This window comes from Python bivittatus, unplaced genomic scaffold, assembly GCF_059951505.1.
Source record: "Python bivittatus isolate LINGU-HERP-01145 unplaced genomic scaffold, Pbiv_v1 ctg000190_np1212, whole genome shotgun sequence".
Lineage (NCBI taxonomy): Eukaryota > Metazoa > Chordata > Lepidosauria > Squamata > Pythonidae > Python > Python bivittatus.
The window spans coordinates 21,206,048-21,230,380 of record NW_028277042.1 but is presented as its reverse complement, the minus strand read 5'-3'; the positions used below and the strand labels follow the sequence as shown (position 1 = coordinate 21,230,380).

The 24,333-nt window shown below is 54.6% G+C and overlaps 1 protein-coding gene across 1 annotated transcript in view; it reads left to right on the top strand.

Moving 5' to 3' along the window:
- Positions 1–2,539: 2,539 nt before the first annotated feature.
- Positions 2,540–24,333, top strand: part of CBFA2T3 (CBFA2/RUNX1 partner transcriptional co-repressor 3) — a 75,290-nt gene continuing 53,496 nt past the window's right edge. The window contains exon 1 of the mRNA XM_088136234.1: positions 2,540–2,787. The gene's annotated coding sequence lies outside the window, so the exon portion shown is untranslated. The remainder of the gene's footprint in view (positions 2,788–24,333) is intronic.

Below are 24,333 nucleotides of genomic sequence, written 5' to 3'. Positions count from 1 at the left end.
CATTTTTGCCCTCTGCTGTCGTCTTCTAGCCCAGTATTTCTCAACCTCGGCAACTTTAAGATGTGTGGACTCCAACTCCCAGAATTCCCTAGCTGGCTGGGGAATTCTGGGAGTTGAAGTCCACACGTCTTAAAGTTGCCGAGGTTGAGAAACACTGTTCTAGCCGATTGGCTGGTAAGACCTTTTCTTCATTGGTGTCTCAAGGGTAGAACTCCTGCTGGTTGAAACCTTGCACCTCCCTCATTAATGGTGTTCATGGTTTCATCTGATTCTCTCGCAGCTCCTTTATGATAGAAAATTATAGGCATTTTTACTAAATATGTAATACAATAAGCTACTTTTCTGTAGCTTCTCAGATTTTTTGTTTAATGTTTGGTATTTTTCTAACAGCATTCAGGTACACATAAACATAACCAGATTAATTCAAGAAGAACTGAAGCTCTTAAGAATTGGTCTCAAGGGGAATGCCTTTTGTGTTGACTCTTATTTTCACTCCAAATTCATGCCAGACGCCGTGCCAGGAACAATGCCCAGTGAAACTGGGGCTCTGTGTTCTAGGAGTCCCTGTTCCCCATTTGGGAAACTAAGAATGGCTGAGAGGTCCACTTTACACTCAGTTCCCCCTCAAAGAGAAGCAGCCCCTCGGTGCACAATTTAGGACATTCGGGAAGCTCACTTCTTCCTTCCTTCCTTCCTTCCTTCCTTCCTTCCTTCCTTCCTTCCTTCCTTCCTTCCTTCCTTCCTTCCTTCCTTCCTTCCTTCCCCAATCTGGCATCTCTGTGCTGTATTCAGTGCAGCTTCCAGCACGTGAGCTTGTGTGAACCTGGGTATTCTGGTCTACCAGACTAAGGACAGCCTATGGCAGCTGTCCTACACTGTTGCATAGGGCAGAAACTTGCTTCTGGAAATAGGAAGTCTTTCTTAATAGCATGCGATTGCGCAATGCTCCAGCCTGAGTGGCTGATGCAAGCCGAGAGACCCTCTGCAGGAAGGGAGAGCCCCAAGGGACAAGGGAGCAGAGCGGCTCAAGCAGCAGCCTCGGGCTGGTTTGAGTTCCTCCCTGAAAGAACTGCAGCCTCAAAGCAATCTTAGCCAACCTTCTGTCCAAGGCAGGCTGCATTGCTAGGTAAAGGTAAGAAAAGAACAGCACTGGATCTCATAGAAGGGGCTTGGACAACGGCGAGGGTTAAAGGTGGTCAAAGAAGATGGCAACTTCCAGCCAACCTGGGCTGATCTCCAGAAAGCTAAGCAAGGTTGGACCTGTCTCTCCCTCCCACCCCAGGTGTCCCCAGCAACCGGCATGGAGAGGTCTAGGGCCTGTGATTCTGAACCATGATGAGTTGCTGGCGGTAGCCTTATCTTGTGTGTCCAAGCCATCCAGCTTGGTGGCCATCACTCCCTCGTGGCTGGGCTCCTGTAACATGCAAAAATACGAAGTGCTTTGCTTGGTTCTGGTTGAAGCCCTAGCCCATGGTCCCTTTCTTTTGGGGAAATGGTTGGCAGTATAGGGTTGCCTGCCCCCTCGAGGGCCAGCCTGTCCTTCCATCCATATTTGCAACAGTTCTGGTCTCCCATGACTTGTTCTAGAGCAGTGTTTTTCAACCTCGGCAATTTTAAGATGCGTGGACTTCATGCGTCGAAGTCCACGCATCTTAAAGTTGCCGAGGTTGAAAAACATTGCTCTAGAGATGGCAGCCTCCTTTTCAGACGTGCAGCCTTGTGGGGCACTGGAGCAGCTCCAATCCTCCTGGCGTGATGGGCACCAGAATGAGTGCCGCCCACATTAAATAGGGCTCTTCTTCCTAATGTACTTTGTAAAGAGCCAGACCCTTCCATGGGGGTCCAAAGTCGCTGCTTTGCCTTGGCCGGGTAGTCTTGGGAAAGCCGAAGGAAGGTGATTGTTGCAGGCTCTTCTTTTCCCTCCCAGATTGGTGGCTCGAGATGGGGCATGGCGAGGGTGAAGTTTAACAAATTACTAGGTGAGCAAAGTTCTGCAACCCCCCCCCCAGCTTGAATGGCTGATGCAAGCCGAGAGACCCTCTGCAGGAAGGGAGAGCCCCAAGGGACAAGGGAGCAGAGCGGCTCAAGCAGGGGGGTTGCAGAACTTTGCTCACCTGGTAATTCGTTAAACCTCACTTCACTGAACTATTTCTGTACACTTTCCTTCAAAGAGGGAAAAAAATCTATATTTTCCTTTTTGTTCTTTTTTTCCCCCAATGCTGACTTTAAATGTACGTGTATATATGCATCTATAGAGAGTGGGAAATCTAAGGAGGCTGGAAGCAAGAAGGGCCTGGCTCTTCAGCTGCCTCCGAGGGGCTGCAGGAACTCTTCGGAGCGCAAGGCCGGTTCCTCTCCTTCCTGTCATTTCCCCCTCGCAAAGGTCTTCTGCTGGGCTGGCTGAGCTCAGAAGGGTGTTGCTGCTCTGCGCCTGCAAGAGCGATTTTCCGCGTTTCAGATAGACTGCATCAGCGCAGAAGCAGGAGCATCCCGGAGGAAGAGGATCACGGGCGCAGGAGTCACTCCCCCCCCCGCTCGCTGGCTTTTAGCAGAGGGAGTCCGCCCCTCAGCCTTCCAGGTGCAAGGTCGGGCCCACGGCCCCTCTGGGGCTCACCTGGCAAGCGAGGGCCGGGCCCGCTGCTCCCTCTCCTCAGCTGTGAAGGGAGGCGGGCCGGCCTTGGCAGCCCCACCTGCTCTCTGCGGAAGCGTCCAGGTCAGGGCCTTTCCTGGGAAGAAGGGACGGTCGTCTCCGGAAAACGATTCGGGCTGGAGGCCTCGGCTGAGAAGGTAGGAGAGGAGACAAGGCTCTCTCAAGGCGTTAACTTGGATCTTACTTTCAAGGGTTGGCGATCGTTCTAGATTTCTCAACGTTTAAAAAAATGCTTCAAAAGCCCCCCAACTCCTACAGACAAAGCCTATCCCGGTTATCCCAGACTGCAGAAGATGATAGGCAGACCCAGAGACTATGATTGTGTTTGCATGTAACACTTAACCAGGTCTGTAAAGGACCGGCTGCATTCACACAACTAACCTAAAACTAGGTTAGTTTTAGCCTTGGTTTCTTTCTTTCTTTCTTTCTTTCTTTTGGCCTGGTTTAAGTGCTGTATGAACCCAGCCCTTTGGGCTAGTTTATGACTTAACGCATTGAGGAAACTCTGAGAACAGGTTAATTGAGAAACCAAACGTGAACCAAGTGGGTTCAGTGAACGTAAGCTTTTAACTACGTCAATTAATGGTGTTACTGTTATCTCCTTTGGAGCAGGGGCACGATGCGTGACAGCTCTGCAGGGTAGGCTGGCTTGTTACGCCGTTTTCTAGTTCTGTCGGTTGTTTCTTTGTCTGTTGTTTGTTTGTGGTGTGTATTGTGCACTCACAGCCAAGTGGTGGCTCCTGGTCAACCTTGGCCGACCTCAAAAAAAGCAAAGCGAGGTCGTACGGGTCGGGAACTGGGCAGGGCTACAGGATAAATCCTGACTCTGGAGCAAAAAAAGTCTCAGAAGAAAGCAGTGGCCGACCACCTCAACACTGCCACCAAGGGTGGCATCTGGATGTGGTGTCAAACCACCGGGGGTTAAGACGCACCCTGGGACCCCTTTCCTTCCCTGCTAGAGCTGGGTGAAGCTGACAACTGCAACAGCAGGGCAAGAAGTGAAGCTTCGGAGAGTTTATCTGCAGCAGTAAGCAAGGGTGCCAGGGTCTTCTTCCCCTTCCCCGGAGTTGGTCCTCTCCCTCTGCTTTAGAAGGCTCTCCTCTTGCGTCAGCAAGGCCCCCGGCTGCTGCAAAACTGGTCTTTTTTTGTATGTGAAGTCAGTGATGGGAAAGCTCCCAAATCCCTTGAGTGCTACCCAAAGAGCATCCCGGGGGGCGGGGGGGGGGTCCTTGTGTGGACTGCAGTCACATTGCGCAGTCGAAAGAAGCTGGAACGTGTTTTTTTATTATTCATGTTATGTTCTGCCTCTCCCTCCGAGGAGATGTTTAAGCCAGTTAGCAGTTCCTTGATCTCTCTTTGGACTGGTGGGGAACTCTCGCCTCACCTGCGTTAGGTATCAGCTGGGTTTCATCCTCGGCCTCTGCAGGTGGAAGTGGGGAAGAGTCGGGGGACACTGAACCGGGCACTGAGTGGGGATCGGGTGGGTTCCTGCATTCAGTTCTAAAAGCTGCGCCTCCTCTCCTGAGAAATTGTGGGAAGCTATCAGAAGCATAGAAAAGGTTGTCTTGCCAATGCGTGCGTGCAAGAGGAATAAAACCAGACTGTTGCCATGCGCCTTTGACCTTCTGCTGCTGCGCGCTGGAGCGGAGGCGCACATGCCAGGCTAGGGAAACGGGCAGAGAGCAAACGCAGCGCTGTGAGCTGCTCTATCGGGCTTCTTAAGTTGGCCCGGCCTCTCCTTCTCTCCCCTGCCTGAGAGCGGGGCGTAACTTCCCTAGCGAAGTCCTCTGGGGCAGCCTGGCGGGGTTAGGCTGGGGCAGCCTGGCCTGAGCCTGCATGGAAACAGGATCTCCGTGGCACCCTTCCTCTGGGCAGCCCTTGCCCCCTCTCCTTGACCTCCCAGGCAGGCCTTTCCCAGGCTGTGACCCAAGGGAAGGTCAAGTGACGTCCTTCTCCGGTGGAAAGGAGCCAGCCCTTCCCCTTCTGCCCCCCTCCCCGCTCGCCTTTCCAGCCCATTGTTCACAAGTGGAGAATTTGGCCAGCTGCCTTGGCACCGTGCCCTGCCTGGAGGCAGATTCGGAGCAGCCTGCCCAGCCTCGCTCGCTCGCTCGCCAGCAGCCCCGAACGGTGTTGCTGTTCCCCAGCACAGCAGAGCCACCGGGCTCGGAGGAGCAGCTGGGTGGGAGCTGCTGAGAGGCACAGCCGGGCTCCTGGGTGTCCATCTGCTTCCTCAACAAGGTGGCACCACGCTTTGGCTTTGCAGCCGGCTTGGTGGGGAAAGCTGCTCCCGGGCACAAGCGGGCAGCAGGAGGATCAGCAGGGCTGTGCCAGCTGGACAGGGAAGTTTGCCTGTGGGGTAAAGCATCATGCGGGGGGGCAGTGGGGGGCTCTTGCCTCGTGTCTACCCAGCTGTCGTGGCTGGTAAACCATGGCTTAGCATGATGTCCAGATGCTCGGAAGCCATGGGTAAATGATTAAACCGTGGTTTAGCCTGAGGTGAGAACGGAGCTCAGAAGAAAGAGGAGCCCATCTGGGTCAAGGGCCCACACCGGTGACTTCAAAGGCTCATGGAGGGCCCCCCAAAACTGCTAGCCGCCCTACTCACTCCCCAGACGCCAGTCCCCGCATATTAACTTTGCTCATCTGACAGAGACCGTCCTTTGCTCCCCAAAACTATTTGTCATGCAGTTTGCCAGCATTTGGGGGGGTTCTCCCCCTCTATGGTCAGAAATGAGAGCTGCCCTCCATGCCCAACTGTGCCCCCAGCTGCTTTCTGCTTCCCAGTGACAAGCCCCATCTCACCTGGGGCTCCAGGAGAAGCTCCGCTGGAGCGGCTGGCAGCCATCGAACCCCCCCGAGGGGTCCGTCTTCTCTCCCCACCACCCTCCTCATCCCCGAGGGAGCTTATCTACTCCCTGCCGCAGAGGGGCCACTCCCAGACGGTCCCCATCCTGAAATCACACTGTAGCCAGGGGACCTGTGCCCCAGGCTGCTGCTAAGCGGGCTCTCAGGCCAAGCGAGAGCCTCGTGGCCTTGGAGGGAAAGGGCGAGTCCTGTCGCCCGCTGCCAGGCCCCAAGAGGGAGCCTTCCCCCACTCCGCAGGGCTGGCACGTGCCAGCCGCTCTCTTCCACGCCTTCTCCTGTGGGTCATTGCTTCCTTCTGCGCTCGTCCTCTGCCACACAGGAGTGGACAGAGGTCACAACGGCTTGGACAAAGAGAGCCCTCGGGGACCACAGTGGTCTGCGGTTGACTACCGGCGTGTGGGAGAAACCCCGAGGGAAGACCGGAGGAGGTTTCCTTGTCTGCGGACCCGGCCGGGGTCTTCTTTCCGTTTTAGAAGGACCGGGGGCGGGGGGTGGCCCAGCTGGGCCCTTGAGAAACGCTGGCTTCGGCTTGGGAAGGGGAGGGGTGCGATTTGACTGGGGGGGAGCGACCCCTTCATGCAGCCGAGCGATCCTAGGCTAGGCAGAATCGCCGCCATCCCTGCTTCTTTGGACCAAGCGCCCGCTTTGGGGCTGGCGCGGAAAGGGCAATGTGGGAATTTTCAGCTCAGCTGATGGCTAAGGACCAGCCCCGCCTCGGTCTCTCTCCTTCGCCCAGCAGGTACCATCCTGGGCCCGGGCAGGAGGCCTGAATCGTGTCGCCCTGCAGCTGGCAGACTTGGGTGGGGCTCAGGAGACGGCAGGCATACTTCCTGCCCTTCTGCCCACAGGGTGGCTTTCGTGCCGGTGCGTTTGTGTTTATGCAAAGGCCTGCCAAGAGCTTCCATGGCCCCGGGGTGTGTGTGTGTGTCGTTACTGGATCGGTTTAAGAGCCGTGCAGCTTCTGGGCGAGTGGGGATTTCTCCCCCTTCCTTTGCAGAAACCTGAGGGGGGTTAATTCAGAAAGGGGAACTGTGGTGTCTGGACAGGTGCAGGTTCTGACAGTTTTGACTAGTTGCCAGCCAGCCCTCTGAAATCCTCGGCACATCTGCTCTCATCAGTTGGACAACAGATGGGCCCTGCTTTTAATATTTTTGGATTCAGTTAGATTTAGGAGCTGATGTGAACTGATTGCAGCGCGCAGGTGTGGAAAACACAAGCTGCTTGTCAGGCAGGAAGTGTGGGGTCAGGCCTTGGCGAGGCTGGGCGAGGACCCCTTGTTCGCCTCTGGGAAATGGGGGAGGGGAGGGAGGGGAGGGAGGGGAGGCAGGCAAGAGGAAGCCGGCGGCTCCAGGCTTTTTCACACGCGACTTGGGTCGCAGATTATTTTTAGTGAGTTGTTGGAGCGTCTAGAGCCAGGGAAGGCTGGGGGGGGGCAGGGGGAGCGTGGTAGCTCCTGGCAAAAATGCCAGAGCACCAGCTGCAAGTGGAGGAGAAGGAGGAGGAGGAGGAGGAGAGATGGGGGGTGAAGAGGAGGACTGGGAAAAGTGTTGTGCAAGCTGCAGGAGACCAATGAATGGACGGTGCATTTCTGGGAGGGAGAGAAGCTGGGGAGGGGAAAGAGGCATCAGAAGGGCTGGAGGTGGAAGACAGTTGGCTGAGGGGCTGTCCACTGGGTGGGTCAAAAAAGTCAAGATGGCGGCCCCAATCCCGCAACCAAAATTCTGCCCCTTTTTCACATGCCTGGCTCAGTTCTTCCTCCCACTTTCCACCAAGGCAGCCTGTTGGCGAGTAACCGAGCACATCCAGAGTGCTGGCCCCTGGCCAGCTGGATTCATGGCTCCGCCTGGGCCCCCCCAGTCCTCCTCCTCCTCCTCCTCCTCCTCCTCCTCCTCCTCCTCGTGGCAGACGCGGCTTTGGGCTTTCTGACCCATCGGATTAAGGACAAACCAAGCGGCACCCTTGGAGAGCTGTAAGCCCCCGCAGGAAGCTTCCCCGGCCCCTTTCAGAGCTCCCGGAGCTTCGCCGGCCGAGCCTGCTTGCTCTCTGCTGGTCCTCCATCTTCTGTCCGTGAAGCCCCCCCCCGCCCCGGCATCAGTCCAACAGAAGCGGGAGGGCCCTCTGGGCACCCCAGGCAATGGAGGGAGAGGAGAGGGAGCGGGGACCCCTCCCCTCTCCACTCGCCCTCCTTGCTCGAGGCAGGGAGGCTGAGCTGAGTGCGGCCCAGGGATCCATCCCTCCAGCCCCCCAAGGCCCCTGGCCAGACTCGGGGCAGGACAGGGATCCGCTTCCTCCGCCCGGGCAGGGGATGGAACAGCTGATCGGTGGGCCTCTCCAGAACCTCTTCTGTACTGCCATCTCTCTCCAGCCACCCCACAAGGAGGGGGGATGAAAGGGGCAGCCAGGAGTGGGGAGAGGTAACCCCCCAAGTCTGCCTGCCCAATGGTGCCGCAGTGGATTTTTTCGCCCCCGCAGTAAGGGGACGGGGAAGCAGCGGTCTCCGAGAGCCTCCGGTGCACCGAGTGGAAAGATGGGCGGCGTGGGCGGCACCATCTCCATTAAGCGGGTCCAGCAGCCCTTGCCTGGGCACCCTCCTGATGGGTGGGCTTTAACTCCCAGAATTCCCTGAAGGACGGCTGCTGGGCAATGGGCTCAGGGAGAGTTGTGGAGCAGGACTGTTATGGCTGCCGGGCTGCCTCTCTCCTCCTCCTCGTGCCAAAGAGAGTCAAGGCAGGGCGGCCTGGGGTTTCTTTGGGTTCCTCTGCAGGGTCAGCTCTCCTCCCCTGCCCCAAACCACAGTTCTGCATGGGGTATCTGGAAATTCAGGGGCTCTTGAACCAAGGAGTGTTCCCACCAGCCTTTGGGTTGACTGGGGGTGGCCCCCAACGGTGAGACCGAGGCCCTGCCAGCGTCGTGGCCGCCATCTTGACTTTTTGGACCATACCCTGAAGTTCACCCGGGCAAGATGGCCACCCAGGTGCCACCGAGCCTCCTCCTCCTCCTCCTCCTCCCTCCCAGCTGGTGTCCCAAACTCTCTACACCCCTGCCAAGACGACTGGCCGGTCTGCCGGGCAGGGCCTCCCCTCCCATCCGAACGGAGACTGCCACTGGGCTGGCCTCCCCGCCTTTCCCGGCCCCTCCCCGCCCTGCCCATTGATCACCAACCTTCGCCCACGTGCCTGTTGTGTCGATTCCGTTGGAGCGGCTGCAGGGGGCTGATATGGAAATTGCCGTGCGCAGCCAGCCCCTCATCGCCCGGGCAATCTGGAGCTGCTCACAGCCGTTGGGGGAGATAAGCAGGTGCTTATTCACCAGCAGAGCAGCTGCAGATGGCTCCCGTCCTGGTGAAAAACTACTTGAGGTTGGGCTCTGGTGATGGCGAGGGCGATAGGCGCCAGGCGGGGTGCCCTCGTTCTTCCCACTTGCTTGCTCACTTCTCCCACTCTTCTCTTCTCCCCCCCCATCTCATCCCCCTTTCCTCTCCCACACTTACGCCTTCTGTCTACGGCCTTATCTCCCACTCCATGCCTCCCTTTGATTGCTTCCCCTCCAAGAGGAATTATTTATTTGAATGCGTTGGGTCCCTTTCCTGTCTGTGGCTTTCTTGCACCCCCCCGCCCCACCTTCAAGGGTAAGGCTGTCCGTCTTGGATGCCTCGGGAAGATGATGGCGATGGCGGTGGCCGACAGCAGGGCGATGGAACAGCAGCACTCCCCCTCCAGAGCTGCGGGTTAGCAGTTTGTACAGCCCCTCCTGGGGGGGGGGGTGTTTCAGACTCCCCCCCGGCCTTTTTGCAGAGATGAGACGCCTTTCTGTACACGGACCCCCACCCACCAGAAAAGCCAAGAGGGGGGGTTGAGTTCACACATCATACTAAGCCATAAGGCGGTGTGTTAAGGTGCTGTGTGAAAGCAACCGACGTTTGCACGGCGCATGAGCTGCCCAACTGTACTTCAGTCAACAAGCCCCAGGGCTAAGCCAACCATGGACAATGCGTGAACCCAGTTTGGGGAAAAACTCAAGCGAGGTGGCCCTGTGACACGTGGGCCTGGGGTGAAAAGCTGCCCAACTTTTCCCTTCATTTCCAAATTGCCCTTCGTGTACGTCTGCTTCTTTCTTGAGCTCCCCAGGGGAAAAAAGAGTATGTTGCTGTCCTGATGCAGCTGTGCAGTTTCCGAGGGCAAGAGAGCAAAGGCCTTGGCCGAACTGTCCTTGGCGAGAAGACCCTGGTCAGTTGGGCAGGGGCTCCCTACTTGCCGCTGGGGAGGATCCCAGACCCTGCCCCAGGCATCTCTAGTTGGCAGCTGGGTCTCAGGACAGCTGTGCCTGGCCAAGGAGAGCCATGGTCGGACGGCCGTTCCTATCTTCAGGGCCAAGCCTTGCTGAGGTTTCAAGCAGTTCCCTGGCTGGAATGTCTCCGAGCAGTGATTGAAGGAGTGCAGAAACAGTTTTATCTGGGGATGCCAGAAGGCTCCGTCTGGTAAATAATGTTGCATAAATGCATCAAGCAGGAAGGTTGAGAAATGTCAAATTCACACTTGTCTTTACACAACTGCCCACTGGAGGGCTGTTTTTGATGTCAGGCTGGAACGAATCAGGCCCAGCTGTGCAGCTGTGGAGAAAAAGTCCTCCGGGACAAGCAGAGAACTGGCAGATTTGGCCTAAGCTGTCCACCTTGAAGCTTCCTTGGGGGGTGCAAGAGCCCCAGCTCTCCTTCCCCACCTCTTTCTCTCTGCCAAGTTTAGAAGCAACTTCTTTTCCTCCTGACCTCAGCAATGAGAAGAATCCTTGAAATGAGGAAGAGGAGCTGCTCTTGGGGTGGGTGTTGGGGTGGATGGTTTCCATCCATGGGGGCTTCTCTCCTGGCACCATCCTTGACCTTTGCCCAAATTGGCAGTGATCACATCACCTATTTCAGCAGGGCAGGTGGCGGCGGCAGAGGGCACCTGTGCTTTGAATGCCAATGGTGCCAATTTCAGCCACCTATGGCACCTCAAGTAAGCAAAGTGGGGGGAAACTCTCCCTTGAGATTTCAGGGGCTGCTGCCAGAGAGTGTGGCATAATGCCAAAGAGGTCCTTTTTACACACAAGCAGAGAAGGATTCCAGATTAGGGCATCTCTACCCCCACCATGGTCTCTGTGGCCATGTTTGCAGGACGCCCAGAATTACACACGAGTTACCTACCTACCTTTCAGCCAAGCATGTCTTGTAAACTCAGCCAGTGGTTAGTTGATGGATCTCCCCTCCCCCAAATGGTTTAATAGAGCAAATCATAATCCAGTTAACCATGGCTTGGTGTGTTATGAGAACACAGCCAATCGGTTTAAGGGGGATCTCAGTCATTTGCTTAAATTCGTTATGTTCCAAAAGAATTTACAAGGTACCTGCAAACCACGTGCCATGCAAAAAAATACTTACTGAGTAAAATAAAAAACACTGGGCTTCTGATCAGTGTATAAAACAATAAAAACAATAGAGCAATAAACTTTCAAAGCTGAAAAATACAGGCAGAAGAATGAAACAGTGGTACCTAAAATTGCATTCTTCATTCATTAGACCTAAAGGTCTTACTGCATACCAATTCTGAACGATGTTTCCAGGCTGGTGACAGAATAATAAAATCACACTATCATACCATATGAAATGCAAGAAGTATTGACTAGTAACAGCAGCGACAAAAAGCAGGTTATAACAACCAGTCCTTCAGAGATTTGATGAACAGCATTCCCCAGACGTTGAAAAGCCACAATGGATGTATTCAGTGAACAGTCCTGGGAAAGGACTTCTGTGTCATTGGGCAATCGTTGGATTAAAATTACTGCCAGTCTTCACCTCTTCTGAAAGTGAATTTTGAAGATCGATTGCGTTTTGTGGAAAAAAGGCATTTTTTCTGTCTGCCTTCCATTGGGCGTTACAACATGATAGTGTTTTACTTTTGATCCTTTTCCCAGGAATGCTCAGCATGAACTTTTTGATGGCAACTGAATGATTCTGAGGTTTGTTTGCTACTCAGTCGAGGCCAGCAAAATCTCCCAGCATAGAGACAGAGACAGAGATAGAGGTGAAGTCAAGTCTTTTGGAGAGGGGCAAACTACATTACTTTATCCTTTTAATACTACTATTTCCATTTCTATCTCCATTTTCTTGGTTTGAAGGGATGCTTTCTGGAAGTCTTCACCATCTAATTAGCTCTCGTTACCTAAATAATGTGGTGTCATCAGAAAGCCTGGCACCCAACTTGGCCCCCAAAGCGGGGTAACCCAAAAATCATATCACTGGGGAAGCTTCCCCCAGCTGATTCCTCTTGAGGCAGAATTTGTTCCAGAAGAACCTCAGAAGGTGGCCAAGTTGACTAGACGTCTTTAGTCCCCTTGCAGAAGATGCTCTGGAAAGCCTCCGGAGCAGTGTTTCTCAACCTTGGCAGCTTGAAGATGCACGGACTTCAACTCCCAGAATCCCCCAGCCAGCCATGCTGACTGGGGAATTCTGGGAGTTGAAGTCCACACATCTTCAAGCTGCCAAGGTTGAGAAACACTGCTCTGGAGGCATGAAACTCCCTTGCTTGATGCAACTGCTCCTGAACCATTCTCAGTCTGAGATGTTAGAGGGTGCAAACCAGATACCACTCAGGGCAGGAGTGCCCATCAAAGTCTTCAAAAACAGGACTTGAATCAGAAGTTTAAAAACTCTTGATGGTTTCAACTCCCCTTGAGAGCAGGGCCCCTGGAGGTCAATGGTTACTCAGCCTTGGGCAGAACTCTGAGGTCCAAGCGATCCTCTCTTGAAGGTCAGGCTCCCTTGTGGCTGGTGTGGCATCTGGAAAGAGCTATTAAGCTACTAGGAATGTTCTGGCCTCTTCTCAGACCTTGTCTATTGCTGCTCATGTCACTGCTGAACCTTGTTTGCTATTTTGTTTTGCCCCCAGTCTGGGGCCCATTATTGCCCCTTTAGCAAGCTCTTTCAGTTGACTAGAGGACAGGGTGGGTGTGGCTCTGAACATTCAAACCGTGCCAAGGTGGCCTCTTGTGGGCAGATCCTCCTCAGTGCCAATGGGATTTGCTTGGCTTCAGCTTAAGGTCTTGTGTAAACTCTGCCATGGTGGCTTTTAAACTACACTATATCGCTTAGCATGTTGTGGGAATCTAAGTCCTTGCCCTGCGGGCGATTCAAGCCAGGATCTTTCCCAGAGGAGTCCAACTGACACCAAAAAGGCAGCGGTTGTCCAATCCTGACATCTGACGAAACTCTCCAAATTGAGTAGTTCAGAGCACCAGAAAAAAGGCAGTTCTTGATGGAGTTTGCTGGAGAGAAATCACTGGAGATCCACGGAGACCACCATTGCCTGTTCAGGCCTGGATCTTCTCTGCAAGACTGCAAGTGAACTGAAATGCTCGGCAGTGCTTCAGAAGGCAGGGGAAGAGTCTCTTAGCCACATTCCCCATTGGGCTGGACGTGTGGAAGAGGATGTGAGAACCAGTGCAGTTTCTTTGAGCCCACAATGGGGTTTTCAGTTATTCTAAGAGCAACAGAAGGTGTTCCCTTCTTGTTCACAGTGAAACTAGAGTGGATGGTGGACAGGGGAATCCCCCACCCAAAATAACAAGCTGGCCATAGCGCGTGGAGGCCGTGCCATGGTTCCCTTGCAGTGGACTTACTGGGGCATGCGAAAAGGGCCCCTGAAGGTGGGAGGCCCGAGCGGCTGTGGGGTCTCCCCACTTGGCTCGGCATGCAGATCAAGGCTGCAGGTGTGGTGAGGAGCAGCTCTGCTCTGTAGCTTCCAGCTGCCTACCCTTGATTTCCTTTGCTCTTGAGGGGCCTGCCTGCCTGCCTGCCTGCCCACCCTTGGCAAATATCAAGGTTGGGTTGGCCTGGGTGCTACAGGGGTGAGGATGGGCAGAGGTGGTCCTGCAACCCTGCTGCCTGTTTCAGTCAAAAGCTAAAAGGAGAAGTGGATATCCATCAGGAGCTACTACAAAACCATTATGGTTAGAGTATTGTTGCTTAGTTCTGCATATGCTCAGGGGCACTTTTTTATTTTGGCTTCTGAGGGGCAGAATCGTTGCCCAGGAAGGGACTTTGCAGCCCTGCCCTCCCACCACGGCACACTCCCATGCTCACGTTCTACCACCCTGGTCTGTGGTACAAAAGTGTGGGAGGGAGGGAGGGAGGGGCAATCATTGAACCACAGAGCAACTACACATGTTTTGGCTTCTCTCTCTCTCTCTCTCTCTCTCTCTCTCTCTCTCTCCCCCCCCCCCCCACCTCCAACCCCAGTGCCTGCCAAGGAGTCATTTTTGCGGGAAGGGCAGCTAGCCTGCTATGGGCCACCTTGAGCTCTTGCAGAAGAAGCAGAACGGGATGGATGGAAGGGCTACATAGATCTCAGGAGCTCAGCTCTTAAGAGGGGGACAGTGGGGGGGGAGCTTTTATACCAATGCCTGGCAAGTCCTCCTCCATGCACTCTTGAGAGCAGAAGAAGCCACAGCTTGGGTTAACCGGCCCACGGGCAGGCCTGGCTTCCATGTCTGGGGAAGTACAAAGGGGAACCTCTTAGGAAATTGGGCAGGAAGGGCAACCGGGCCCCCGGCAGGGCTGAGCTCGGCCACTGACACAGATGGTTCCTGTGGGGGGAAGAGGAGCACCCAGCTCTGCAGCTCCTTGGCCTGCCCCTCCCTTTGTGGGGCCAAAGCAGCCCCTGCTGAGCGCAATAATCTAAGACGAGTCTCCCAGGGTGGGACCTTGAGGACAGCTGCTTCTCGGTATCCCAAAGTGGTATCCAAGGGGGGGGGGTTCCCTGTTACGATGCGATGCCCAGGAGACCTTCCTCAGCTGAGAGGTGAGCCTTGGAGTTTGCCTTGATCGCCCCTCTGCAGAGAGCGGGCAGATGTTGGCTTGGAGATTGCACTCCCGGCATGTTTCTCCCGCAGCCCAAGATTCAGACGTAGAGCAGAGGCGGTTCCCGACTCCTCCAGAGGCCTTGCAGGCCATCTACAAAGAAGTCCAGGCTCAGAGTGGGTGGAGAGCAGCTGTTTAGGGCCCAGCCCGCAGGCCTCTCCTTGGCGAGCAAGAACAGCTGCGGCCTCTACTGCAGGAGGTGAATTCAGCGTAAGCCATGGAGCGGCTTCTTCAGTTTTGCCTTAGCCTTTGGTGGCTCGTGCAGCAAACCACCTTTACACAAATTGGGACTGAGCAGAATGCATGAACCAAGTCCACAAGCTGAACTCGTGAAGCTGATGTGCACCAAGGCCGGACAGGTGGCCCACTTCGGCCCAGAACGTTCTCCTCGGGGCAGAAGCAGGGCTCCCGGCAGCAAGAGAACTTTTGCCCTTTGTTTGTTCCATGAAATTATTTTATTCCGGAACCCGAGGAGGCAAAGCTGGTTTTTTACCGCTGAGTTCACATGCTGCCCCTCCCCACAGACACCACCCCATTTTTTCTCCCCACTTCTGTTGACACACAGAAGCAACCTGCGAGTTCATCCCGAATATCAAACGGTCTTTTGGGCCAGAGGATGTTTTCTCCTAGGCACAGACTCCTGTCGGTCAGAAGGAACTGGCATGGAAAATACCGCAGGGGGGAGAGGGGTGCAGCTTAAGGGGCACATCCTGGCAAGGCAGGTGGGCCATTTGCTAAAGGGAAGGACAGTTGACCGCACAAGTCAGAGGCTTGATCTGACATTCACACCTCTCTGGGGCAGAGGAGATGAAGGACTGGGAAAGAAGGCTACAGTCAAAGGGAATTTGGGGGGGGGGGTCACAGCTGTCTTTGGGAAATGAGAATGAAGGACAGAGAATTAACTTTTGCATCTTCAGCTCACCCGTTTGGGTGCATTGAGTCAGTGTCTGCGGTATTGTTCAGGAATGTCTTGGACCCAATTTGCACTCGGTAGAAAGTTTACAGGATGATCTTGGCCAGTTGCTCAACCTTGCAAGGCTGTGGCTGTGGTAGGATTAGGTGACTGACTCCGTGTAACTGCAATGAACTCCCTGCAGGAAGAGAGACACTGACTCAGAGTCTCGATCCATCTTTGCATGCAACTGCCTGCGCCACTTTGTCTTCCTGGAGACCAAGGAATGCTTTTTCCCAAAAGGTCACCCACTTTTCACCAGGCCACAGCAAGGTTGAAATGGGCATCCTGCTGTCCCTCAACCCCTCTGAGCAGAGGGAACGTGCTACTGAATGCCAGTACGATATTCAGGCTGCACGTACAGTAAAAGAACAAGGGCCACCAGGCTCTCTGCAAGTTGGCCTCCTCTGGGCCCCTGGCAGACTAGAGCTGGCTTTGGAAGGGCCCACCTTTGTTCTTTCCTGAAACTCAGCCTGGTGACCCCAGCTGAAGGAGATGCCAGTGACTTTCTGCAGCAGGCCAGAGTTTGTCCTGCCACTTTGGACTTGGAACCGATCCAATTCAGGCATTGTATTTTGTGGCCCATGGTTTACGGCTCCCAGCCAACTGTGGTTTGTTGAGTAAGTCATTATTAAACAGGTCAACATGATGTGTGAACTAGATCAGGCAGCATAAAGGCAGAAATATCTGGAAGCCTCAATGACTGTAAGCAGGGCAAGTGAGACCTGGTTTAGATCCTGGCAGGAGAAACGAGGAACGCCCACTGCATAATTGGTGAAGAATTCTGATGTGGTCCTCGGCGGAGTGTCGTTCTGCCTTGGCCCCCCTGCACTATGGGGCAGAGAGCCTCTTATCTGCCTGAGCACTGGTGCAGGCAGGGCGGGACTGGGAAAGGGAAGCGGATTCCAGCAGGGCAGGGCAGAACAGCCCCCGTGCCACAGATAACAAAGCCCTGTTTTTAGCTTGGGAACTTGGAAAGGAGGCAGGTGGCCAAGGCCAGGCCAAGCCGTTGGCAGGCTTCCCACAAGGCTTCTCTTCGGTTCCATTCACAAAAGCGGGATGGACGATGGCCTGGGCGGTCCGGGTGGACCTCTGACTTTGGAGTAACATTTCCAGGGCATTCCCCCCCCGCAAAAGAAACCCGGCTAAGGCTTGAGATTTGTCAGCATGTCCAGAGCATCGGCCTTAAGAGACCCCTACGCCCATACCACTATGCTCCAGAGAGTAGGTCTTCTGCTGAGAGACATTCTTGGGGTATCCCATTATCTAACGATGGCAGAAGGAGCACAGCAGAGAGATGGATGTCATACTCACCTCCAACACCCAGATATCTCAAAGTAGCAGGGTTGATGCCTGCTTGATTTTTTTCCATGTGCCCAGCAAAATCTTTTCTGCCTGGGTTCATACATTATGCTAAGCTGTAAGGAACAGTTTGCAAACCACAGTGGCTAGATACTAGGCCCCGATTTGCTTTAATCATGGTTTGCTGACTAAGAAACAATCGAACCCTATGCCAACAGGGGCCCTTAAGGCATGGGCTCCAGCCCCTGCTCAGTGGAGGAAGCACCCCAGAGAGGTGGCTGTCTAGTCTCTGCCTGGACATAGCCAGTGAAGGGGAGCCGTTGGCTCTGTGGTGCATGGCTCCTGTCGCTCGGAAGGCTTTCCTAAGACTGAGCAGGATCTGTTTTCCCGTAACTAAGTACGGCTCCTTTGCGCCCTGCGCTCCGGAGCCTTGACCTTGCTCTGCCTGATGCTCCTTCAGAGGGCCGCCTTGGTGTAACACACAGAGCTATGTAGTATCACGCGCAAGCCTTCCTGGTTCAGCTCATACAATACACTAAGCCAGAACCAAACAACCATGCGATGGCTTAGCCAAGCCAGCCATTGCTAAGAACCAGTCAAGCGTTGGCTTTCTCTGCTGAGGGTCTCTCGCCCTGGGCAGGACAGCCCGCTTCTCTCAGAGACTCTGCAGAACTGCAGATGGCCAGAATCCCTAACACGGATTGGGGGCAGCTGTTTAGTCTACATGTCTCCGCTCCACTTTGGGGAGAACCTTCAACCTCTAGGAGGAGGGGTAGTGGGGTAGCGAAAGAAATTGGGGAGACACATTAACTCAACCCCACCGATTTTGGGTTTGTGCTCCTGCAACACGCTAAACTAGAGTTGGTTTAACCATGGTTTGTTGAAGAAACCACAGTGGAATAGTTTGGCCAACATCCTAAGCCACAACCCAAGAAACCACATGATGGTTTAGTGTGGCCTCTGCCTTTTTCCTGTGCCCCTAGGAACTCCGCCGAGGGAGCCACTGGGGGAGCCTTGAGAAGCCCTGGCAGAGACGCCCGCAAAAACACGGCAGCCCTGTCTCCCCCCTCCCCCTCCCCCTCCGCCAACACACACTTTTCTCAAGAACCAGCAAAACAGAGACTTCCTGCCTGCTTGCAGATGTCACCCAGCCGGATGCAGCTGCGAGTGGCGATAACTCCAAGCAGAAGGGGGCTCCTCCTTCCTTAGCCCAACTGGCTGCCTCCACGGCCCTTATCTCCTCCGCACATTCCAGCCTGAATTAAAAAACGCTGGGAAGGGAGAGCGCTTCTGTTTCAAATGAAATTAAAAGGCTGCCACATGCCCTCCGCAGCCCGGCTCCTGGGATTAGCTGGGATTTAGACGCCGAGATTAAGACGAACACATCCAGGCATCAATGGGGAAGCGTGTCGCCGCCTGAATACCAATTGCTCACCTAGGGCAGCAGTGGAGGGGCCTGTGCGCATGTGTGTAGCGGGGAAGAGAAGGGCACCGAGCCCGGCTGCCTTTGCAGCAGCTGAGTCTGGCAGGTGGGTCGCACTCCGCACGCACGGAGCAGCTGGAAGACTTCCTTTGAACCTGTCCCCAAACCACTTTTCCATATCGGGACTTTGCAGGTGGAGAAGCAATGGAGGATGCCCCATTTCCCACTGCTGCAAGACCCAGCTTCCTTCCCCACGGGGCTACGCCCCGTCTCTGCCATCAAACGCCACCAGTGGATGTGACCATGATGCTGGTGGTTTGGCCGTGGTGCCAACGACTCACCCTGTTGGAGGCCACCATCCTAGATAGCCTCCATGTGTGAGAGGGGCCACGTGTATGGTTTCCTTAAACGGTGATTGAATAAAACAGAATTGGTTTCTTAAGGCATTAACTCAACAAACCATGTAATGGCTTAGCACAATATCTGAACCAATCCAAAGATTCTCCAGCCCACCCGTCCACAGGAGCTGCTGGTGCAGCCATGTCCTACGTGGGGCAGGACCAGACCTCCAGATGCAGCTCCTTTGATTCTCTCCCGGGGATGCCTGACCGCTGGGGGCAGTGGACGCTTCCACTCTGGCCTGGTCAGACCGTCTTTCTCCTCCAGGAATTTCCACGCCAATTAGCGAGGGCTCCAAAGGATACAGCAGAGGAGGATCTCTTTCACTGGGAACTGGGGAATTTTTGCCTGCCAAGAAAATTGCGCCGTCACTCAGCTCAGCTGCATCCCTTCCCAGGACTTTATGACTGCTTCCCAGAGACTGCTGGGCTGTCGCAACACCAGATGCGTTTCAGCAGGTCCGTCCGGGGCCTCTGGCATGCTTCCGACGCGGGGCCTGACCTGCTTCCAGATGCTTTGGACCGCAGCCTTCAAGATGTGCAGAGTTTCTCAGGGCCTGCACCTGGACCCACTCCCTTGTCTTTGCAGCTCTGCCGATCTGTCCCATGAGGAGGGCAGCTCTCAAATTTCTCAGCTATAAAAGGATGTCATTTTGATCTGTCACAATCCCCCTTGAATCCAGGTTTCCCCTCTTTGGACATTCCTCCCCAAATAAATCCGGCATCAGTGATCTACTAACTAGCTGGACCTCACCTGCCTCCTTGGCTCTCCATCACCTGGAGCATCACTTGACGGGGAAACCGTGCGTTCGCCTCGGCTGCTGGGGTGTGTGGTACATGCGTGTTTGACCCCATTCTTTTGCAGTCTCTGGCATCCAGAGATTCGGGGGGCATAGCCCTCTCCATACTCGGGTGTCCTCTTGGCTACTTTGGGACACCATCGGCAAGAAATCACTTTCCAGCGGGAGAAAGTGTGATGAAACAGTGCCCCTGGCTCCCCCTGCCAGCCCGATGCTGATGAGCAGGGAAATGTTGGTTGAATACCAGCTGGTGTTTTGCTGGGGACTCGATTCTATGATCTCAGCAAACAACTCGGAACGGAACTGTCTGGGAAGCAAGCAAAAGTAGCGAGAAAGGAAAGCAGGAAAACTAAAGGAGATGCAGGTGGGCAGAGGAAGAAGAGCAGGAGTTCAGGTTGGGTCAGCTCTGGACCCACTGCGCGGGAATACATGCCCCTGCTTCACCAGGAGGGCAGTGTCAGAGGTGGCAGGCATCCGGGCTCCCCCGAACGGGAGGATCGCCCATGCCAGCCCAGCACCGCACCAAGCCGAGGCGGTGACTGGGCTCCTTCGCGTCTTGCATTACCTGAGCCCCCGAAGCAGGGGTGTCTGCAGGGCGTGGTGAAAAAAGTCAACATGATGCCACGACAGTGCAATGGAAACTCCACCTGGCTTTGATGTGCATCGCGCTGTCATGGCCACCATCTTGACTTCTCCTTTTTCTTTTTAACCCTGCCCTGCCAGGAAACCTGTCCACTGTTTAAAGCAGAGAGCGGGGCTCTTTCTCTTGCTTCACAGGAGCAACTTGACTGCAGTTCGGGAACAAGGATGGGCCCGGGTGATGTCCCTTGGAAAAAATGTGCTGTGGCTGTGCATGATCAGTGGTGCCAGAATCAAAGGGCAGCTCCTCTGGGACTGCGGTGGTGTGGCCTCTGCCAGTTTTGGAGAGGCGAGGCAAGAGAGCCCTTGCTTCATGGTACAAAAGCCTTGCCAGGCCCAGGGTTCAACAGAACCCTTCCCAGGAAGGCTCCGCCAGCTTGATCTCTTGCCTTTGCCCAGAAGCTCTCTTGCCAGCTTGCTCTCAAGCATCTGTGCCTGGAGTTGTTTTCATTGCTTCTCCAGCCTCCCTGTTGCAGAAGATCCTGTGCAGCTGAGATCACCAAGAAGAGGGATCTGCTTAGCTGGAGGAGATCTGCCTCAGCCAGGGCGCAGCTCTTTCTGGGGCCTGCTCCGAGGCACCATATCTCCAGCGTGCTTCTCAAAGAGCCATGCCCGGGAAGGGCACCTGCAGGCTATCCCTCTGGGCTGCAGGAACAGCAAGCTAATTCATCACGTGGTGGCAAGGAAATGCTGCCCCTTCTTGGAAAGGGCATTAGCAGCTTTTGTTTAAATAATAAAGAGTGTTTTTTAAATTGCTTAAGACAACTCTTAGTGCCACTGATTTGCATAGAGGGAATTGCCTTCATTGTGTGCTGCTCTGGGGATGATGGAAGAGAGAGGGGGAGAAAGGAAGCGAAGAAGTTGAGAGGACCTCCACTCTTGACCCCAGAACTCAGTCCTGCACCCCTGGCCACCAGTCAAGCATCTGGGTGAGTGGGAGAACCTCAGTAGGATCCTCCCCCTTTCCATGTCCCAGAACTCAGCCCCCTCAAAGGCTGGGGGATTTGGATGAGAAAAGGGTAGCTGGTGGGAGCAAGGAAGAGAACTGGGAAGCTGGCAGAAGCCAAAAGCACCTACTGTGTATTGCGGCCTCTAGTCCTGCCCCAACACCGTGAAGCATGTGGACTGCCAACCCCGAGTCCTTACACTCTCACAAGGGCAGTTACCTCAGACAAGCCCCTTGGACAGGTGGCGTATTCACCTCGAGCCAGTTCTGGTGACAATGAGGGCCATTCTTGTATCAAGAACTGACATCATGTCAGTCCTGGAAGGGTCCCAGCAGAAAGGATAAATGGTTTGCTCCAGCTGGTTGAATGCTACATTTTACTATGTCCTGCTGCTGCTTCTCCAGCCACTTCTTGCATAAAACACTTCTAAGATGGAAAGGAATCAAAAGTTCTTTGCCTGGCAACTTCACAAGCACCAGCCAAGCTGAACTGCGTGGAGGCAGTTGGGACTGCAAACTCATAGAACATTTTTTCCACTGTTGCTTGCTGGCCATGAAACCAAGACCTAGAGGTCGCTTGCAGTTGTTCCTATTTTCTTTCCAGCCTTAGAGTAGTAATGGAAGAGCTTCCAACAATGCATTAGGACCATGTGAAGAACATTTCTCCCCTGGGTGGATCATCTCCTCTCTAACCTCCTGGGAATCAAGTGCACCGTGAAGGCTAGGAGAGGCTCACGTTGGCAAGCAGAGGGGCAGGGAGAGGGGTGCAGGGACCCAGGTTTTTAAAGAGCTCTTCCGATTTCACCAGCTTGTATATGCATAAAACAGCAGATAATGAAATTAGGGACTATTAAAATCTTGCGTTCCCCAGCTCTGTTGCCAAACAGCAGCTCAAACCTAGACATCCTTAACGGTTCCTCCTCATCCTGAGCAACAGCCAGCCTTTCCAAACCATGTCCCACTGCCAAGAATGCCTCCCAGGGTTCGGTGAGGATGTGCTGAAAGTATTGTCACTAAAAGCTTTTTCTCTGGCCCTGGCTCTGGGAAGGTGCCATCAAGGTGGAAGAAAACATCTTGTTCTTGCAGCACTTTAAGCACTTAACAAGTTTGGTTTGTAGGAAGTGGCACAAAGAAATATGTTTCTGGTGCATTGTGGGTACCTGGAGCCTCCCTCCCCCCACCCCACCCCACCCCACCCCACCCAAGAGCATCTTGCTTGGGTGCCCAACAAGCAGCCATGCCCAATTGTAAAGTTGCGCCGCAGGTACTCTGACCGTGTCTAAGGGAACGTTGGTGCGCTCTTGAATGATGCGCCGCTGTGAATCGCCAGGGATCAGGCGCCCCAGCTTCTCCCCTCCCATCTTCTGCTACACTGCAGGGGCTCCGGCAAAGAATGCTTGTCGTCCTCTTGCACAATGTAACTGCTTGGCAAGCAAAAAACCCTGTTAGCCCCCCTTGGCTAAAAGCTGTGGTTACACTGCAATTGCACTGAAGTGGTGTGTCTTGCATTTAACATTCCTATGCAGCTCGCAGAACAAAACCAGCCACGGCAGACCTTTATTTCTCCCAGTGGTAAATTATGACTTCAATAGGCTGAAATTACACCCTGTGTGCAGAAATCAGGGGGAAGAGAGACCTTGGCTATCCACACTGACGTTCAGGGGGCACTGGGGGAGAAAGGAAGCACGTAAAGTTATCCTCAACCAGGGCCCGTGGAACAATGGCAGTTTTGTTGTGGTTTATCTGCGAGACAGCAAGGAACTTCCACCCTATGCGATGCCTTGGGGCGGGGTGGGTGATGTTTGGAAGCCTGGGAAAGGCAGACCCCAATCTCTCTGGCTAATATTGCATCAGGAGGCGCTGCTTTTCTGCACTTGACAAAGCTCTTTTGTCAGCCCCTGCCTCGATCAATACAGCTGACAGCGTGGCGGGAGACCTCTGTATCCAGAGGTATCGATTGCTAGCCAAGCCACTTGCTCCTTCGCACAACGCTACGGCCGTGCCCTTCTCTCTCCTCAGTGCAGTCAGGTGCATCCATATCGGAGCTATGCAACCGGGAGGGGGGCATGCCCCCAGCCACTGCTTCCCAGGCAGCGCCAGCGCTTGGGAAATTAACAGGTCCACCCTGTTTTATCTTCTGCCCAGCAGCGTCGCGACAGCCTTCGGAACGATCAGAAGCAGCCAGCGATAACGCTTTTCCTGTGTTCGTTTAACCCCGGCCCTCATCTGCCACAGTCCTTCTTGCCCAGCCTCGTTTTGCCCAGCTGGAGCAATCCAGTGAGGTCCCTGGCAGGACAGTCTTCCCCAGCAGCTGTTGCTTGATCCCTTCTTGGGCGACTGCGGTTGGGCATGCTGAAACAGGGAAGGCGGGGCAGCGTTTGGCACCTTGCCACGCTCCAGCGACTGCTGGGTGGCTGGGGGTGCTTAATAGAGAGAGAGGTTGTGTGAAAGTGCAGCATGTCGAGCAGTGATGCAGAGCGGGTGGGTCATCTCCTGTCTGTCAGTGGGGCTCAGATTTTCCAACATTCCCAAGGTTTTTTTGGAGGGGGGAGCCATCCTTTGATTTCAAAACTGCATTACTGACTGGGAGCCTGGTCAGGGTATTTCCAGCCTGAGAGGGAATATTAAACACCACCTGATTCTTCCTGACATCCACCTAGACATGAAGTTAGTGGTTGATCTGAGTTGGGAATCAGTTTGATTGACTGGCCCTTTGAGCAATGCATACGCTCTGTCTCTGCTGTTAAATCCCACGCTTCCACCGGGCACGAGCGGGGGTTTTAGGCACAAGAGCTGGATGGGAACACCAGCAGTGATCCTGAGAGCAAGGCTGCAGCCAATAACCTCTGAGCGGAGACCCGTGACAAAGGTCTCCATCTCTCCTGCACACAGATAAACGCCCATCAGGCCTGAGCTATCCTCCGGGCCCTGGAGGGTTTGGCCACCCTCCAGAGCTTTCTCCCCGTTGGCTCTCCCAAGGCCAAGGGGCCCCAGGGTGTTCCAACCTTCGGAGCAAAAGCTGTCTTCCTGCCTCTCGTGCAGCGGGGGGGGGGGGGGAATGCATGCAGTCAGTGTCAGCAGCGCCATTCCCACCTGACCTCAGGGCTTGCCATGTTGTCGCAAGGGGCTGGAACCCAGTCACGGTGCCAGCAGTTTAGCACAAGAGCCTGGAAGGATTCTCACCTGTGCAGGAGGAGAGCGAAAGCTGGGCATTGCTCACAATCCCGCCCCCCAAACATCCGAAGAGCCCTGACATTATTTGGGCCAAGGTCTGCTGAGCCCAGCGTTCTGTGGCCAACGAGAGGCATCTGGGGGATGGGGGGTATGTCCTCCTCTATGGAGCCCAAGCAGCTGATCTTCCAGGTCTGCTGGCTGGGATTCAGGCAGAAACACACAGGCTACAAACCGCCGAGGGCCTGATCCTCCACAAGTTTGCTCAGTCCCTTTAAAGGCATCCAAGCCAGT